This window comes from Manis javanica, chromosome 8 (assembly GCF_040802235.1).
Source record: "Manis javanica isolate MJ-LG chromosome 8, MJ_LKY, whole genome shotgun sequence".
In the NCBI taxonomy this organism is placed as follows: domain Eukaryota; kingdom Metazoa; phylum Chordata; class Mammalia; order Pholidota; family Manidae; genus Manis; species Manis javanica.
The window spans coordinates 87,342,801-87,362,553 of record NC_133163.1 but is presented as its reverse complement, the minus strand read 5'-3'; the positions used below and the strand labels follow the sequence as shown (position 1 = coordinate 87,362,553).

General features: G+C 39.8%; 1 protein-coding gene and 1 long non-coding RNA gene across 10 annotated transcripts in view; one reads left to right on the top strand and one right to left on the bottom strand.

Moving 5' to 3' along the window:
- LOC118968398 (uncharacterized) overlaps positions 1 to 2,758 on the top strand; it is a 55,954-nt gene extending 53,196 nt beyond the window's left edge. The window contains exon 3 of the long non-coding RNA XR_005056044.2: positions 54 to 2,758. This is a non-coding gene — a long non-coding RNA (uncharacterized lncRNA). The remainder of the gene's footprint in view (positions 1 to 53) is intronic.
- The window catches only part of CDIN1 (CDAN1 interacting nuclease 1), a 209,106-nt gene that overhangs the window by 11,143 nt on the left and 178,210 nt on the right, over positions 1 to 19,753 (bottom strand). The window lies entirely within an intron of this gene.

Below are 19,753 nucleotides of genomic sequence, written 5' to 3'. Positions count from 1 at the left end.
GAAACAGAAAACAAAGGCAGAAGCTATTTTGTCTTTAATCTGTTGTCTTTCAGACCTGTTTCCTTGGAGAAAGGCCTGCTCCCGGCAGTGGATCAGCCCCTCTGCATTTACCTGTGAAGAAGCTACAAGCCAGCATGCCCATCCTGCAGAGAGCACAAGTCACCAACGAAAGGGTCCTCCTTCTCCTTAAGTTGTTTACAACTACAAGTTTAATAAAATGTGAATAGATTTGTTTCTATGTTAACTGTAAAAGAGCAGTTATCAATAGAATACACAATACGCTAACAGGTTTATAGCAGAATTATAGCAATGACATGGTGTTCTATTGTCTTCCTAGACAAGGTGAGTTGTCAGCTAAGTTGCATTTATTCATACAATGGCTCTCTGAATTTTCTCCATTCTCTGTTTATTTTTTGAAGGGAGAATGAAGAGTAGGACTTATGGGTCCCAAGAGATGCAGTGGGAATGAGGGATCGGAAGCACACTAAGATTGTTTCCTTGTGAATCTGGAGGATGAGCTGAAGTGTGATGATGGCCCTGGTTGTTTCAAATGAGGATGGATGGAGAGGACAGTACACATCTTCAAATGGGAAGAGAGAAATGCCAAATGCAGCAAAGGAAACCAAAACCCTGAAAGCCACAAAGCACCCAAGGCCATGTTTACTTTGAAACATTTCAGTAGTAGGAGTGACATAACATTTCTGGGAGTCCTTGGGTGCAAATCATATCTACCTACCTAGAATTTATATCTCGGTCTTCCGAAAGTTGGGTAGTTTACAGAATTGGTTGTGTGAATTATTACATGTTTTCTCAGTTATTTCCCAAGGGAAACATGCCAAAGGTAAACCCATCACTTCAGCTGATTTAGGGTTTGATGCCAGAGAATTTATAATTGACATGACAACCATAATGGATGGTGATCATCCTGTTGGCAAAGCCTGGGCTGACGGTGTGACAGTCTGTTTCGGTGCTCGCCAGTGAGTCTACCATAGAGTTGCTCCAATACATTTTCAGGTTATTTCTGAACTTTTCATTCCCAATTTGCTGAATACTTGAAAGCAGAAAAGTATTATAAAATGGAAAAGAGGCTCATATAAATATTTCTTGCCCCAAATGTGTTTTTCTCATGTCGTCTTTTGTTATTAGGAAGAGGGGGAATGGGGTGTCTTTTTCCTTGGCTCAGTTCTTAAAAGATCACAGGGTAACCCAGAGTTCACTCAGACGTTTATCTCAAGGCGCAAAGAGATTTATGGGTTCTGGATATACAAAAGTCTGCTTAAAATAAAAAATTATTGGAATTTTCATCCTTGGCAAAAGTCAAATAACTAAAGGATTAAGGCAGATACATGTTGCCTTATAAATCTATCACTAACCAAATGTGACACAGTGCTTCAGGTATGTCAGATCCCAACTTGCTCTAAATGGGTAGTTAAATTTTTCTCTTACAATAAATATTTCATGATAAGGAAAATCTCTTTGGCTAAACAACACAGTCTTCAAAAGCAAACCTCCCAATTTTATAGATCCATGAAAGCAAATGCTGGGAAGGGGGAAAAATTAGATGCTGGGACCATCTAGGACATCAGGAAAAATGTTCAGGAAACAGAAAAAAAAAGAAAAAATGGGTCTTAGAAAAAAAGAAAGGATATATGGATAATCTGTAATTATTAAGCAAACACTTCTAGAGTGTAAGCTTCATGAGGGTGGTGCATATTTCACTGGCACACAGGAGTCAGCCAGAAAGTACTGGCTCAGTGAATGTATGAATGCAGAAAGAACACCACTCTAGATTCCCCACCCCAGGAGCAACTGTGAGTGTTTTCATGCAACTGGAAAAAAATCTTTTGTTGATAACTCTCAGGGAAGGAAAGTCATTTTTAAAGGTGAGAAAATGAGCCTTAAACGTACGCCCAAATCTCACACTCTGAGACCTCGTCCCAGAGGTTTTGCTATTAGAAATCTATACTTTCCAGTTGTTATGGGGGAGATGGTGCCGCCATGGTTTAAAGCCTGGTAGGAAACAGGAGGATGAGTCCCTGGAAGAGACACTCCTGGCAGCCAAGGTAAGTAGGAATTACCTACTAAGAAGGAAAACAAAGCACTTGGGACCTAATCACTGCACACAGGTGGCTCTCACTTCCTTTAAATACAATCAATTTAGGTAGGCTTTTGTTTACAGTAGCTTTTATCTAGAAGGTTGTAAAAACATCAATCAAAATAAAGTACTACTGCTCCTGGTTGTATCTCAGCAGGTTCATCTGTTTTATTTCTTCTTCCTTTTCCAAATACCTGAAGGTGTTTAAGATGAGTGAAGAGATATCACACTATTAAAGCGAACTGTATTTGCCTCTGACACACGGACTGGCACCCACTGAACCACAGATTCCATCCCCACGGTGCCTGTGTCATTCCCAGGTGCAGCAGGAGCTTGTGCTCCACATTGGTTTACTTTTCAGCAACATATAAATTCTACAAAATGATTTTTATGCCATTTTCAATAGTGCGCCTTTAAGAAAATGAGGATTTGATGGCTTTTATATGTTGGTGTGAGGCCTTTAATTTATTTATATTCTGCCTTCTCCCCAAAGGAGCTTGTACAATAAAAATAGCAAAATAGAAATAGAAAACTGAGTTCAGGAAAAGAATGCAAATATTCTCATTTTATTGTTAAAGTGAACTTCGAAGGTCAACTGTACAGTTACGGAACTTTAAATTTAAGCCCATAAAGATCCTACCAGATTTTATTTTTAAAAGCATTACTTAGTAAATGTTGAATCTGTAAAATGAAGCTCTGAGCCGGGGAAGCTTCCAAGTGATGAGAGAAGCTCTATTGAGGGAATGAAAAGACACACTGGGCCAGCTCCGGAGGGCGGTTACCACCAGGGCCTCAGGGGCAGGGCCACCCTGAGCGGACAAGGCAGACAGGGAGTCTTACTGATGGTCTCCTGGCAACAGACCTTAATGCTAGACAGGCCCTCTTGGGATAGATGTGAGTTGTGCTGAGGGTCCACGTGGTGGAAAACATCTTACTTATCAGCCTATCATTCTTCAGGTTTTTGAGTTGTATTTCTGTTCTCGGCTTTGTGGGTAATTCTTTTATTTGATCTTCTAAATACAACTGCAGTGAGGCATCTTAGTAAATGCAATACCCTGTTGGTAACCCATTTCAGACTCTCTTAGATTCTAAGAATATTTCACCTTGCTGCTGATTTATTTTCCTGGCATAGTCCCAATCTTTGGGCTGGAAGAAGATATAGACTATTTGAGTATTACTTGAGTGAAATAGTACTACTGACAGTCATAATAATAGCCATAATCATAATCATAACAGCAGCTAGTACTTAATGAATAATCACAAAGTGCAGCTACTCTTCCAAGCTCTTTATATGCATTATCTCACTTAAAACAAAAGTGCTAACATTAGGACTTGTATTTTAATGTTGAGAAAACTATTACAAGACTGGAAAACTGATTATAAAGAAGACAATGAAGAGAATGAACACTTGAGTGCCTACCGTGTGCCCAGCACTGTGCAGCCCACTTCATATGCATTATTTCATTTAATACATGCAATGAACCCATGAAATAGGAAATATTACAAATGCCATTTTACAGATGCAAAAACAGGTGTGGAGAGGTAAAGTATCTTACTCATGCCAGGAGATATGGCTCGAGAGGGGCTGAGACACCAACCCAGACCTGTCGCTTGCAGAGCTCCCTCTCTCAATGGCTTCCCTACACCGCTCTGTGCGCTCCGGATGCCCAGTACTTTGCCAAACCGCCGAAACATCATGCCCAAAACTCTCCCCACCCCGAGCTCAAGGGAAGCTCCTGTATGTACAGTGAAAGTATAAAAAATATGCTTCCCTAAAGGACTCGTCCACACTGGGTAAGTCCTTTTATAAAATGTAGAGGCTGGAAGACACCATCTTGAAAGTGCCTTCCATTTTCACCTTTCTGCGTCTCAGCTCTCTATAATGCAGGTGTAAGAGCACTTGCACCCTCAGGGTGAATTTGAGAGTCTGTACCACATTGCTTTATTTGTATATATTCATTTTTGCCCCTTACAAAAGTTCTGCCTTTTGTGGAATATTGTAAGGAACTCTCCTCAGCCCTTGTTTCCCTCCCCACCCCATGAAAGTGTAGACTTAGGACCAGAGGTTGCAATAAATCCATTTGGAAAAAGAAAACTGGACCAGTCAAGTATTAATCAGGGAGGTGCTGGGCAGTACTTTACCTGGGCAGGAGACTTAAGAACTGAGGGGTATGAAGTGTGAGAAAAGCAGAGGCAAAACATTCTGTACATTTCTCACTAGCCTAGGAGCTTCCTTGAGCCAGAGAGAAGGAAAGGTCATTTTACACAGTCATTCCTGCCTTTAGAAAGTAAAGCTGGTCAGCTTCACATGATCAGGAGAAATCTACTTCTAAAGAGACTGGAGAGAAAACCCTGGTGATGTCGGTGATGTAAGTTTTATTGGAATGTAGGTTCCTGTTCTTAATGACATGATGCTGCTCTGTTTCCACACTTAGGCCCCGGGGCCTCAGCAGAGGAGGGCTACGTACAAGAATTTCAGGGCAGTGTCTTGAGACTTCACGGTAGTATCCTACACACAGTTCTTGTTTGACCGAGAGCATTTTAAAAAGTGTCACCAAGTTTAATAATTCATCTTTGTAATAAATGCTATCAGTATTATAAAAGGAACAACCTTCAGCATTTTTTAACTAATATTTAAAGACTTTGGAAAGGTGATAAAAGAAACACCTGACTTAGGAAATAAATAATGGTCTGAGAATGCCCTGAGAAAAAAAGAACACAAAAAACTTCTGGGACACTGCAGCAAGGCAGATGTGGATCACACAGTGGGTCTGTGGGAAGCTCAGTGGTCAGCAGCAGTTTCTAAAGGTGGCCAAACCCTTTGTTTTCCTGTGGTTAATGAAGCTGCTTTATTGGACAGTTACAGGATACAAATATGAGACCAAAGATATATATATATATATATATATAAAGGTAGCAGGTGAAGGATCATGTGTTGAGTGTGAAAACCTGCAGGCCTGGATTCAAAGGACAGGACACATCTCAGTGAACTCTTCTATCTGTTAGCTGACCATGGGCACGGTGAGTGCTGTGGCATTCTTTGGAGGCTTTCACAAACTGCACAGTAATATATCTGACCCTCAAAAAAGGCATTACGTTGACTTGACAGCTGAGGAAACTGAGTTTCTAGAGATCGAGTGACTTGTTTCTTAAGATCACAGGTGAACAATTGTGAGCACCTGCACGAGCCCAGCTCTAATGCCTGCCTGTCCAGTGCCTCAGTCAGCGTACAATGCTATCTCCCCCTTTTCCTCACTGCAGGGAGAATATGATGCCATGTTCAGGGGATGCAGAGATAACATGAATGCAATCCCTGTCTTCCGGGGGTCTCAGGAGTCAGGAAGACAAGCAGGTTGAAAGGCAGGACATGAGGAAGGGACAGATGTTGTAAGAACTGTGCAGAAGGCCTGGGGTGGCCCCGAGCAGGTCCGGTCTGAGCAGGAGCAAGGTGACTTTTGGAGTAAGTCTTGAAGTTGAGTTTCCCTGAGTGGCTAAGTGAGGGCAGGTGATTCTGGAGGGGGGAGAGGCACATGCAGACTGAGCAATGAGAAACCTGGAGGCTTTTGGGGCATCACAGAGAAGTTCAGAATACACAAGTGTCACAGACATGGCATAAGACACAGCTGGAAAAGTAAGGTGTGAGTGGGGCTACTGAGGGCTGCAGGCATGCCGCTGGCAGACTAGGGGGCTGTGGGAGCCCAGGGGATGGTACACCAGTGAAGAGCCGCCCCTGACAATCCACGTGGGTGCACACCAGCTTCGCCTCAGGGTGATCCTCTTTCATGAAACCCAAATACCCAGGGCTATGTCTCTGTGTGGAATCTGTGAGCTAAATATTTACTTTTGCTTGGCCGAAGTATCTACTACAGCTCACTTATTTGGGGGTAAACACATTAAAGGAAAGTATACATTAAAATAAATCTCTCCCCTTCCCTGCCATTTCCACTCCATACAGAAAAAAGACTACCATTCCAAAAAAAACACAACCCCCCCCCCAAAAAAAAAAACCCCACCTTAGACTATACTGAGGGATCAACTTTCCGGAGTCCTTGGGACAAAGTATGTGTATATAAACAGTCATGGCCCAGCCCCACAGGCTTCCTCGCATTTGCATTCTTTGAGGGCTGTGAGCACAGGTGACTGGCAGACATTTAACTTAACAGGAGTCGTTAGATAAATTTATGAAGATAAGGATTTCCAGGAGTGAGTTCCCTTCTGGTTGTTTTTTGATTAAAAGCAAGACAAGGGGGAGCTACACTGAACCTGCGGCTTTACTTTACAAACTCTGGCTCTAAGTTGGCCCCACACAGGCCAATGGGGCTGGTGCTGTGGTTTGATTCCATTGAGTAGAAAGCAATCTGTCAGTGTGGAGAGGAGTTACGGAGGTTATTTTAAACACTGAATTAAGGCATTCCTGGCTGCAAACTGCCTCATCCTGGGTGATATAAGAGAAGCTATTGAATGAGGTTATACTGGGGTCCCCACAGTCAGAGCTGGTCCACGCATGTTGCCATTAGCTGATTAATAGGTGTTTATTTTTAGGGCTTGAACTAACAGGCCATGCTAAGGCCAATGCAAGATGGCATTTGAAGTAACCTGTGAGTGCCTCATGCTTGTCAAAGACCTTACTTTTTGTGCAGTTATTCATGGAGCTGAAGCCCTTGTCAGACTAGTAACATTGAATGCCAAAGACCGAGAAAACCCCACCCCACTGCATTATAAGAAGGGCCATTGCAAAAATGGATCCATTATCCCTATTTAAAAAAACATCTGTTAAAGGAAAAGGGAAGAAAAATATGACCAACCAGTTATGGCAACTGGGTGAGTCAAAATTCTTATTCAACACCAGACATTAAATTTAAAAAATTCCTAATATTAGGTCCAATGTCTTGCATGAACAATAATTAGGTTTGCTATTTTCTTAAATGAGATTTATGACTCTGCAGATTGGTGTAGATCAAACCTTTTTGGATTTACAGAATTTATTTTGAATTTGAGATTTATGATGCTAAGGGATTCAGCAGCAACATGGCAAAATGAACTGGTCTCTCATTGCCAAACTAAATTTAAAAGATGTTACAATTTATTTGTATTGTTTAAATGTTTCTCGCTTCCACAGACAGTATGTTCTAAGAGATCAATATTTTGTCTACTTTATCATTATCTGGCATTTTGCAGTGTGTGGCACATAAGTAGATGTTGAATAAATGTTTGTTGAATGAATGAATGACAGGTAGAAAAGTTATGTGGAGTATCTTGGCACAGCTCTTTTGCTTAGGTCCGGTCTAGATTTTAGACCTAATGGCATATAGAGGATGGGCTGAGTGGTTTGAAAAACAGTGCTCTTACTTGCTTTACTTAATCATTTGCCTTTGTTTATTTCATAAGTTTTCCTACTTCCCAAACAGGAGAGCTATAGTCAGGAAAGTTAAAGTTACTGCTTTTCACATATTTTTTCACTTAGGGAATTTGCTGGAATATTTTCATAGGAAAATGGGCCTGGAACTTTTCCTTTACTGTTTAAATTTGTCATCTCAACCTTTGTGGCATGTAATATTACAGCCCTGGCACTCCTTCATTACTTTACAGGTTAACACAAATCCAGTTCTGGTGGGACTTCTGGATGGCAAGGACTCTGGGGAAGATGTACTTGGAATTAGGACTGGGAAAGACTGCTGCCAACAGTCCCGATCCCCTTCCAAAGTCTGTGCTTGAGGCAGAAGAGCAAGGTGCTATTTTATTTAGACAACATAGAAAGAGACTGAAGATCTCAGGAGACCAAAAGTCCAGTCTGTAAAGATGTCACAACCACAATCAGATCAGCAGGGCCCCTTATGGGGACACATGTGGCACCTTACCTCCACGGTTTCTATAGGGAAGCAACGCTTGCACCTTCTGTCTATTTTCATGATATATCCAACACAGATCAATCACCAAAGCTCCTGACATAGTTATAATGCCCTTTGGGCTTATTTATAGGCACACATTGGTATACAGACTACAGTCATTTTTTGAAAGAAGAATTCTTAAATCTCACCCAAGATTACACAGTGGTTCTAGACTGGGTCTTTGGCAGGACTAACAGTCCCTATGTCATATTTTGAAGATTCTTAACTCTAATTAATGCCTTCAGATGGTCAGATGCTGCTCTCAAGCTCTCTAGCATGAGATCAGACAATTCAGAAGGAACCAGAAATAACTTTGATGAGGAAAAAGGATATCATGTGTGGGGCATAGTTTTAAGAGGAAGCCTTTTAGGCTCAGTGTGATGTTTGGACTTGGTCTTAATTTAAATGCAGTAGTTAATGTTAGGAGCTTGTTCTCTTACTGAATCTTACTTACTCTGCTAGGATTAATGCCATTCACTCAGCAAATATAAAATGTAATGTAACAGCAAAAGTTCTCATTTTGTGTCTTCATTTTATTTAGATCACTATTTAAAAAGTTAAAAAAAACATGAAAAACAAACAGGTCACTGAAGATTCAGGGTACATACTGCCTCAATGCCTTTTATCAAGCTTTTTTTTTTTTATCAAAATGCTTCACATAATTTGATTAAATTTAAAAATGGTTCTATATTTATTCTAAAGGACTGAACAAAATTAACTCAAGAAAATAGTAATTTTGGAACCCCTTACGTTGTGAGTGTGTGGGGGGTTAGTTTCTTCAGGTAACTGTGCGCAAATTTACGCAGTTAAGTGACAGTTATTATTCAGAGAATCAAAGCACTAGAGACAGTTGGCCTAAAGGATTCTGGACATCTACAACCTCTTCTTTCCTTATATTTTGGGAAATAAAGGGCAAAGAGTGTTTTACTTTACTCGCTTAGGTAAGTCTGACAGGAGAAGAGATCTGGATTGAAGGACCAAATAACTAAGTTGTAAAGGCACTTCCTTTTTTCCCCCAGATATCAGAAAATAGCATCAATTCACATTTGTACAGTATTTTCTACCTTGTAGAAATTGCTAATATGTTATTTAGGAGGATGAATTTTGGGGAAGCTAAGTGAGGCCTTTGAGACTTATGGGTAAGACATTGGAGTGAGGTTGGAGATCAGCTGACTTCTTATGCAGCGGATGGCAGAGAAACCCTGGGAAGTTCTACTGAACAGATTTACCCTACAGTCCCTACATAAAAAATGAGTCCTTATATTCTGCATCTTAGCCCAAAGAGGGAGACCAAAAGATTATTCAGAAAGTGTTAAAATCATACAAATTCAATATTTTACATTTTGATGCCATCTCCTCTGACAAGCTATTTCTCACTTTGTATCCAGATATTCCCTTAAATTCTATAAAATGGGATTTCTGTCAGGCATCTTAAAACATCCAAAGGGAAAATTAATTTTTATCTGTCAGTGTACTAGTTTTAAAAATTAAAAAAAAAAGTCTTGCCTGAGTTCAAAATAACCAACATTAAAAAAAATTGTATTTCTTTTTAGGTGTGGGACAACATTTAATCCTTTTAGATAAGAAAAAGCATATTGGCCTTAGTGCAATTGTACAACTCTAAGTTACATACTTCCTATCAAGAGGGATGAATATAACCATGCTCCTATTTTATTTACAGAAATATTAAATATGATATACATGCTACTTGATTGTTTTCTTTTGCGCTGATTCCTATAGCTATACATTGCAGATGAAATTAGAACAACAGGACCTGTAGCATTTTTCAAAGAAACAGAAATAACTCCTTAAGTGACAGTACAACTAAAATTTAATTGTTTCAGAATATGAGGTATAGGTATATGCATATGGTCACAATAGAGCTATGATAAAAACTTATCAACTTACTTAATATTAAATAGATTTTGGGGACTGAAGTACATTCACTATAATCATAAGAGTTCTGGATACAATTAGGGACAGGATATTCAAGTAAAAGACTGAATAACTTTTAAAATGATATACAAGGGGATATAGATATTAAAGAGATTTAAAGGGTAAGGAGGTTAGAAGGTAAAAGTATCACCCTGGAATGACAAAGAAGTGGTCTTTATTATCTTTCTTTCAGTCTTAAGAGTACATAACCTTACTGTACAAATGAGTATGTGGCTTTGGAGCGTGAAGCTACAGCTCCTAATTACTGCTCCTAATTACTGCTCTGTAAATAAAAAAAAACTACCACAGTTCAGCGGTGTTGATGCGAGGGGCAGGGAGACTAACAGTGGGGGAGGAGATTTCACTAAAAAGGTGAAATTTCTGTTTGGTTCTGAAGGGTAAGGAGGAGAACGTACGTTGGAGAAGGGTGAGGGTAAAGAAGGCAAGGGTAAGAAGGCAGGCATCTGTGTCTGGCACTCCGGACATCCCCAAGGTCAGTCTGAAGATCTGTACAGTAGGCAATTAAGAGAATGAATGGGGAACTCAAGAGAAAGATCTAAACTGATGATACACACTTGGAAATGATGTTGAAGACAGCTCTGCAGGCGAGATTTGGTTCGGGGAGTAAAGAGAGATGGGACCTGGGAGGGAAACGTCAGGTGGAGGATGTCAGGGGCTGGCGGAGGAAGGGGAGCCACTAAGGAAAGCTGCACAGCCTCTCAGGCATCAACAGGGTGGAAGGGGAATCAGAAAAGGGTGGGATTAACAGTGTCGAAGACAGGAGACTGGTCACAGAAGAGAAGGACCAGGGCATGGGGAATGCTTGGTCTGACAGGGTGATGCGAGCAGTAACTACAGCCTGGAGACTGCAGAGACGTGGGGAGCAGAGGTTCCCCTGTGCAGGTGACTCTTTGAAGATGTTTGGTGGGAAAGAAAAACAGAGCAAGAGGGAGATACAGAAGGAGAAAGAGAAAATTAGAAGCAGGATGGGCAGCATTTGGCACACTGGTGGCCTGTATCCTGGGGTCTCCTATTATCTCATGCAGCATAAAATGACTGACCTTCTGGGAATTGTGTCCAATCAGAGGGATGCAGAATAAAAAGACTGTGATATTGATAGCATTACAAATGAGAGGACTGTCACAATGAGATGAAGGATCCACTGAGGGAGAGTTCATTATTCACACAGTGGACAAATGACTACAACTTTGAAGTCTATAGACCTAGTACAATCAGAAATATTACACTTCAAATTTTAAAAAGTGGCACTCTTACAAACAGAGTTAGAACTTAACCTAATTTGTACCAGTTATTCATTATGGCAACAACATTGTAAATTCATAGGATTAATAGCTTAGATTTTATTTAAAGGAATAAAAAGTAACTTTAAAAATGTGTATTTTTACCTTTGTTGCCTTGAATTCTAATTAAAAGCAAAATAAACTTATATTAAGAACATGCATTCTTATGCAGAAATATTCTTTGTTTCACTTTAATCCCCTCTTTCTTTATGAACACTGTTAGCATTTAACTCTGGACTCTGTAGGTAGTCAGAATTAATGAGCTCATATTATATCAAATTGGGTTATAGTCTACATGTTTAGTGTTACATGTTGATCTCAATTTAATAAGGTTTTAGGTACAATTAAAATATTAGCCAATATATCCTGAAGGATCTTTCACAGGTCTATGTGCAACCATTGTGAGTAGTGTCGGTCTAGCTTCTTAGATGGTATAAATGTGTCAAAGGAACAAATCATAACAATTAGTGGGTTAAATTAAACTTTGGGTGAGCATTTTCACAGTTACAATAAATCTTGGGTTCAAGATTTGCGGTGTGGGGAAAATCTAACTTTCTGACAAGGATTCCCACAGGGCCTTAATAGCGTCCATTGTGTATACAATAAGAGCATGTTCGCATATTTATGAGATGTTTACCCATGGCACAGCCGCAGGTCAGTCACAGGATTGCCGGCCCAGGGTCGGGTGGAGGGGAAGCACCCATTCTCTCCTCCCCTCTGTACCTGGTATGTAATTGGTTAGGTATCCACCAGTCACCAGGGACCCACCCACAGAGTTCCACCTGGTGAGGTGGCCTGGCCTAGAATGAGCAGGGAGAGACAGCAGAGCAGCCAGGGTTCAGGGTGAGGAGAGACTGAGCCGTGAGAACAAACCCTTTCATTCCCTTGTCTTCCTTTGGTTTCACTGAATTCACAGAGAACTTGCTCATGGCGGGGAACCCCTTCCTCCTGGAGCTGCATATGGCATAATTACCAATTCTTTCCTTAAAAAGTATTTGAACTCCTAGAGGTGCTTAACTTCCTGTTACCTTATGCAGATAACTAATTGTAACAGTTTTTCCATGAGTCAGTCTTCATGTTGCAGTGTATAGAAAAGTCCAAGTCCAATCACCAGCTCTAGCTATGATCCATGGATCTTTCTTGAACTAAAGTATATGTATAAATGTGTGTATCAATGTCCTGTGTTTCTGTATAGGCCTTTGCTCCCACCTGGGCTAAGTTTCCCCTCCAATGCACAGTTATCCAAGTTGTGGGTTAGTAAGTCATGCATGACCAGAATATCACTCATCACAGGACTTTTTTTTCCCTCAGATGAACAATCAAAGCCTAGTGGGTCCAAGCATGTGGCCCACACAACTCTTCTCTTCAGTTAACAGCAGGAGCCAGAAGAACATCAGAAAGATGATTGAAATTCGTGGTAATCACTGCTCAGTGCCTTTCGGCAAATTACTACATTTGTGATTTTCTATATGGGAACCCAAATACATGAGAACAGCCTTAGCTAGCTGTTCTGTGATTGACTTACGGATATTTTTCCCTTGGCTGGTTCAATGGCCTAGAACTTGATCCATGTAAATGTTAATTCACCCCGTTCTCAGAAATACACAAAGGTAAAATCATAGAGCTCCTTTTTGGTGAATCTGTATAAGCAAACGGAACCTCTATAGCGCAGCACCCTGACATTTGGTATCGACCTCACAGATCATTCAGAAAATGAGCAATCTCCTCAGGGCCAGAACAAGGCCCTGCTTTACTTAACAGTACTTGGGCGGGGAAAAGACACACACATGCAGCACCATGCCAGCATAACTGTCTTAAAAGTGGTGCCTCCAGGAACTCCAGCCTGTTTCTATGAGTCCCCCTAGTGAACAGCTATGTTTATGGGACTGAAGGAAAAAACAGAAGACGGAGGAGGGATATCAAGTTCATGAAGAACTGAGGAAGGAAGAGGGAATTTACTTACAAAACAGAGCCAAAGGGAAAGAGGTGAGACTGAGTAACTCGACACTTAATCATTACTTAAAATGAGATCCAAGTAAATTCCAACAGAAAATCTTCATAAAAAATTAGAGATTTTAGCCACAGAATGACAGATTATTCCTCACTGCTGCAAAGCAAATATAAATAAGGGTAACAGGAAATTTTGGGGCAGACGTATTCTTACGCAAATAGAGACACAAAGACCAGTGATTGTACTTTTCACTTTTTTATTGTCCAAATTGCATTCTGGGAATATGGCAAGACATTTAAATGTGAAGTTCTTCACAACTGCTTTAAGTAAGTACTGCTTGCTAGAATGACTTTTTCCCCCTGAAATAACCATTTCATGCCTACATGTCTGAGCTCACCACCCCCACCACACATGACCCCCATTGGTCCTCCTCCACTGGGCTGCCCCAGCCATCACCTCCACCCCGACCCTAGACCAGGCCCCCTGTTAAGTGCCAGGCACTCTGCCAGGCATTCTGCGTACTTTATCTCAAATCTTCACATCAGAGTTATTTTTAATCCACATTTTCCAGCAAATTCCAACTTACATTTCCCAAGTGTTCACTATCTGTTCATGTGAATAAGGGTCAGAGGCCCCAGTTGTGTTTAGCTCCTAAGTCTATGCCTTGTTTAAACAAGGCGTTTTAAAATCATGCAACGGTTTTGAAATAGTGAACACTTTGAGGTTTACTCATGTAAATGGATGCCACCAACTGACTGGGAGAAAGGTACCAATAAGGCACCATTTTGACAAAAATGCCTAAGTATAGGACCCCTAGCATTTATGGACTTAATCTTAGACTTCTGGGGGAGAATTAGATAATGTACAAATTAGACACAGGAACTTGCAAAAAAAATCCCCCCTTTTAAACAGCATTAAAAAAAAGGGCTTCCCCAATCCCAACATATGTTTTTACACAAATCTGCATGCTCCAATTAATCTGCTGAACTGCTGGTGTGCGGCTGGACCGCCTTAATCATCTTTGTAAGTACAATGTACAATTTGTGGTCTGATTTCTAGCAAGAAAAGTGCACCTAATTTTGGCTCTCCCCATACTTAAACCTATTTTAGAAAATTGGAATTTAACCATAGCTTTACACAGTCTTAAAAAGAAAAACTGCAAGCAGCTGCTGACAGGTCATTGATGTTGTAATACTCTGAGTACGCAAGGAGAGATTTTATAGTATTATCCCAATGAATGGCATAAAAGACTTGATTTTAAAAATTCATCTCCACTTGTCAAACATTATTATTAGGAAAGGAGGGAAAAAATGGAGATCTCTTGGATGATCTGACACAATGGCATGTTCTCTCGGTCCACCATGTCTGGCTGGCCAAACTCTTTTTCTCTAGTGTAATAAACAATGCTATGCTTGGAACAAGGCAAGTTTTATTTTCTTTTTTAAGCCCTTGGCTCAAGAGAATAGTCTTATGGGAAATAGTTATTGTATTTACTGTTATTTGATGATGAAATGTCATCTCACTAAAATACTTCTGCAATAAATTATTCCATTCAATAAAGCCATCAATAGTTTGGCCAGTTTAAAAATGCAATTAGCATTATAATGCACTGAGAAGTCCCTGATGAAAAACTCCTGTATATATTAATTCATATCAACACACACACATATGTGCATGTTTGTGCTCTCTTTCTCTCCAGGCTTAAAAGAGTTGTTTGCAACTCAAAATATAAAAATTCACAATCTGAAAATGCCATTACCATGTCACAGCTTAATACAGAATCATTTTAAAGCAAGAACAAAAATCCCAAGTTATGACAGAGTGATGATTGACTAAAAGTGAATTACCAGTATTAAAATATAGTTTCAATCCACTTTCTTGTATAAATATATAGCCGCTACATCATCACATTTTTGCTCATCTAATGGAATAACCCCATCCACCCACTTTTGGGAAGGAGTCAAATCTTGTAGTTTGTTTCTCCATTCTATTGACTTTTTACAGTGGTGTTTATCATTATACATATTTGGTTTATAAATTATGAGGGTTGAGAATTATCCTTATTTGGGGAATTTTTCAGTGACCCTCAAGGGTGGAGACACACTAAAAAGCCAGGATTGGCAATAATTGGCCTTGTGAAAGAAAACAAGCTCTTATTTCTTAATCAGTCTGGTTACAAACCATGATGACTACTTCTGGGAGAGGGATTCCTATTGAGGGGAAAACTATGTATATTGGCTTATACTGTAACACAAACTTAAATTATTATCCCCTAAGGAGAAAACCTTTTGAGGAAATAAGAAGTCATTCTTCTGAGGAATGTGGATGGCGTTGAGTCAGCTGCCTCTCTTGCTATGTAAAATACTGGGAAGCCACAGCCTGTACTTTCCTTCCAGTCCCTCCAGTGCCTCAGGTCTCTGTGATGACAGGGACTGGATCTTAACGTGTCTCTGTGTTGCTAGGGTCAAGCACACAGTCTGGTGCCCAATAAATGCCCGTGGATGAAATCGCAAAGGAGTAATTGATCTGAGCAAAAACCACTGAGCTTCTAATAATCAACACTGCAGTTCTGTCAGACGGACCAGTGTTCCCAGTCTCATTGTGGGATTGCTGCTCCTGGCCTCTGTGCTGTATTCAAGAGTGTGTATTCCAGCTTCCCTCTGAATTTTTGTAGGGCAGAAATGAATATTTGTTACTGTTTTAATTTCAATCAAGCAAGAATATGTTTCTGTAGTTTGAAAAGGAATGGACTCAAGTTGCAAAATGGGCACCTACAGTATTTTTGGATGTGCATGCCACAAATGGTTTATCAATATTGTAGGAAAAGCACCGGGATGGGAATCTGAAGTCCTACACTCCAGGCCTGACCCAGACTCTAACGGGGAGGTCTCAGAACCTCTGGGTCCTTTTTCCTAATCTTTTAATGAGAAGGTTGTATTAGATGATAGGTAAGGTCCCTCTTGGCCCTGGTATTTTTTAGCTCTATTACTATTCTTAAATCCATAAACAAAAATGAGCCTGGAGTGTGATTTCCAAACAAAAAGCAAAAAGGAGTCTAAAAAATGGTGTCCCTGCCTACTCAAAAAGAATAACTTGAACTCCTAGTTGTAGCATATGTTAAACCCAATGAAATAGATGTACCAAATTTATTAGGCTATCACTTCCTATTCCGAAAATGCTAAACTCAATATGTGAATTACCTGAGGAAATTATCTGCCTTGTAATTATTTATTTTTTGCCAAATAATTATTATTTGTAAATTATTTATTTTATTAAAGTTGCATGAGTAGCATGAGTTTCAGGGAGTCCTGAAATATTCTGTAACTCTGCAAAATTTTGTGTAAGTGCAAAGTTCATAGCTTTAATTAATTCAAAAATTTGGAAACCTTACCCTAAATCATGGTTTAATGTCATTAATATCTGTTAAATACCCTTGGAGTTGGACCTCGATTGGAGTTCTATGACCTTGAGCAGCCCTCAGTTCTCTTTTGAGTAAAATAGAAATAACAATATCAACTATAAGGATAGATATAAAGATTAATAAGATATACATAGAATGTATATAAAAATCACTGGACCAGATCCATCTTATAACAAGTACTAAAAAGCAACATTTGGCTTTTTGTTTTAGCAAACAGGGGTTAGTCATAATTGCTTAAGTCTTAACTAAGTCTTCCCTGCTGATTAACAAGTCATAGTTGGCTGGGGGATAGGACACACTTTCAAAAGCTATAGAGAGAAGGTAGGGGTGGAGGTATACGCCAAAATATGGTAGCTTGTGAGAGAATACAATTGTCTAATAGGCTTCTAATTATAGTAGTTAATACAGTTATATTACAAGTGATTGCAGCCACTGGTTAAATCAACAGTTTAAAACAATTTACAATGTTCTACTTTTTTGGTTTTCACACATATAGTTTCAAGTAAGTTTCCCAACTCATTTTCATAAGATACTAAGATTTTGTGATCCAAGGATTGGTTGGCATGATGTCACTGAGACTTAACAAGAGGGCTGAATGAGATAGTTTCTGCAGTTCCTTCTAGTTCTAAGACTCTACAATCTTCTTCTGAATGAGGAAAAGGGAAATCTCCTTTATATGGTATTGAAATCTACTTAAATATCTAAATAGTCTCAGGTCTTAAGTTAACACCACAGTATTCCATGTCTTGACCCACCATGTGATGAGGTGCTTCAATGTACAGGAAATTGAGACTCTCTCCACTTGGAATCATTCCAAGCACAAATGACTAGGAGTTCTGGATCAACAAAAAACTTGTTTGCACTTCAAAAGAGGGAAGAGAGGAGGAGAGAGATGCATGCTGTCCATACTTGGCATAGTATGACTACAATCTAAAATGAGACTGGCTGCTCTAAATCCCTCAGGAAAGCAGTCTCTTTCACTGGACCACCTTCACATGACTATATATATTCACTCTCTGATGCACCAACTTAGCTGGGTGCTTTCTTAAAACCGATCTGGCATTCAGTATGTTATAACATATACTGCCCCCAATTCTTTGAGCAGGTGACTGTAATTTTGCACTCTGTTGGACCTGAGGTCTAAAGAAATCTGAGATCCTGGGCAGCTAGTAAGTAGAGGTGTTCACATTTGAACTCAGGCCCAACAAACTCCAGTATTGCTGGTTCTTTCCATTATATGAGTAGTTTCCAAAACATCAGTGGAGAGTGGAGAATACAAGCCGTCATATCAGAATTGATGAGGAGCCTGGTAAAAGGCATTGTTTTATGTCCTGGAGAGTATGATTTAGTAGGTCTGGTGGAGGTTTAGGGATCTATATAATTATATACAATCATATAATTCAAATGTGCCTTGATTCATTCTGATGTGCAGCCAGGTATGAGCTCCCCCTTTGAAGGCTTTCTCTAGGAAAGGCTTTCTATGTGGAGAGAGATTTGAACCCTGAAGAAAAAAGCTGGACTTGGTAGAGGGTACCCTGTGAGATGGCCTTTGATAAAGGGTCTGGCATGTTTATAAGAGAATAAGGCAAGAGCAGAGGTCAGCAAAGGAGCAGTAAGGCTGGGGACACTTCTGAAAATCAGTTAGCAAAGAGGTCCATCGTTATGGCAACACTGACGGATTGGAAGTGGTTTCCTTGAAGCTCTGTGTTGAGAAGGATTCTGATGCAGGGAGTGGTGGCATATGGCCACATGGCAGACATGCCAAATTTAAAAACAGAACTTTGTTTTAAAATGACAACACATGGTGTATTTTATAGTCCATCAGAATTGGCTTTGTTTAAGTGAATATGAGATAAAAGTGAGATGAATAATAAAATTTAATTATGTCCTCCAAATTTTACTTGACCCCTACAACTCTGTTTTTAATTATAGCTTCATGACTTTACCTGAATTCCTCAAGTGCAAATACTTTCTTTTAAAATTTATTTTCATCATACCTCTAGTACAATGCAGAAAAGGACTCTTAAATATTTATTTTGGCGTTTTATATTTTTATTGGTTTTGTAAACCACTGAAATTGTAGAGTGTACTTAGAGTGAGTTGATTCCATATGCAGTAAATCAACTGGAGAACAGACTACAGTGTACAGCATTTACAAAGTGAATCACTATAGCTAAAAATATAACTTCCTCCCCTCCCACCTCTAAAACCTGCGAAAATCCAAACAACTACAAAATTGCATGCCGGAGAGATGTGTACTATATTCCAAGATAAATAGATACTAATTAAGCTGGAAAACCTCAAGGTGTTATTGATTAATTCTAAGAAGCATTTCACAATCAAGGTTTTATAGACACTTTCTTTGGGATAAGTGCAAGGAGAGGAATACGACTGCAAAGGATATGAGTGCAGAAACGAGTTTTGTGTGGAAGGGAACCTTGTTAAGATACTGTAAAGGCAAAACAGGAGGAAATGTTGGTAGTTGGGGGTAAAAAGACAAACAACCACAAAAAGGTCACAGATTTAATGAAACATGTTTCAGTGGCCCAGAGCTTCCATCCACCTCCACTTTCTTGAGCCGTTTCCCAGGCAGGCCCCATGTCTCTCACTCGTGTGTGCCCCCATCCAGGGCACCTGCGGTGTCAGAACTTCCTAACAGCACTGGGTGAAAGCAGGGGAAAATTGACTGACGAAGCCAACAATCCAGAAAATGTATATATAAGTGCATTAGAAGTCTCACTATTGGTCCAAGCCAGGCCTCCTGGGGTAATGTGGTATTTGATATTTAGGATTATGGTCCTGAGCATGTGGAACACAACATTCTCTTATGGGGCTGAAACATTTTAACATCAAGCCAGTGAAGACCTAGAAGGAATTATTCAGAGGCCTCCTTGGTACCATTAACTGGGTTGGCTGGCCTGCTTTCCTAATCCCCTTAAAAAATCTTGAGAATTAGATCTAATGTTTAGAATAGTCTGTGCACAGTAGGTTTTCAATAAATATTTTCCGAATGGTTAGATGTCTGAATGGTTGACAGTATGTGGTGTAGATAGAGGCTGGCAACCCTTAAATATAAATTATATTAGGCTTCTGAAAAACTAGGGGGAAATTGGATCATTATTTTCAGATCTGAAAAAGGAAAGAGTAGCTCAAAAAGGGTGG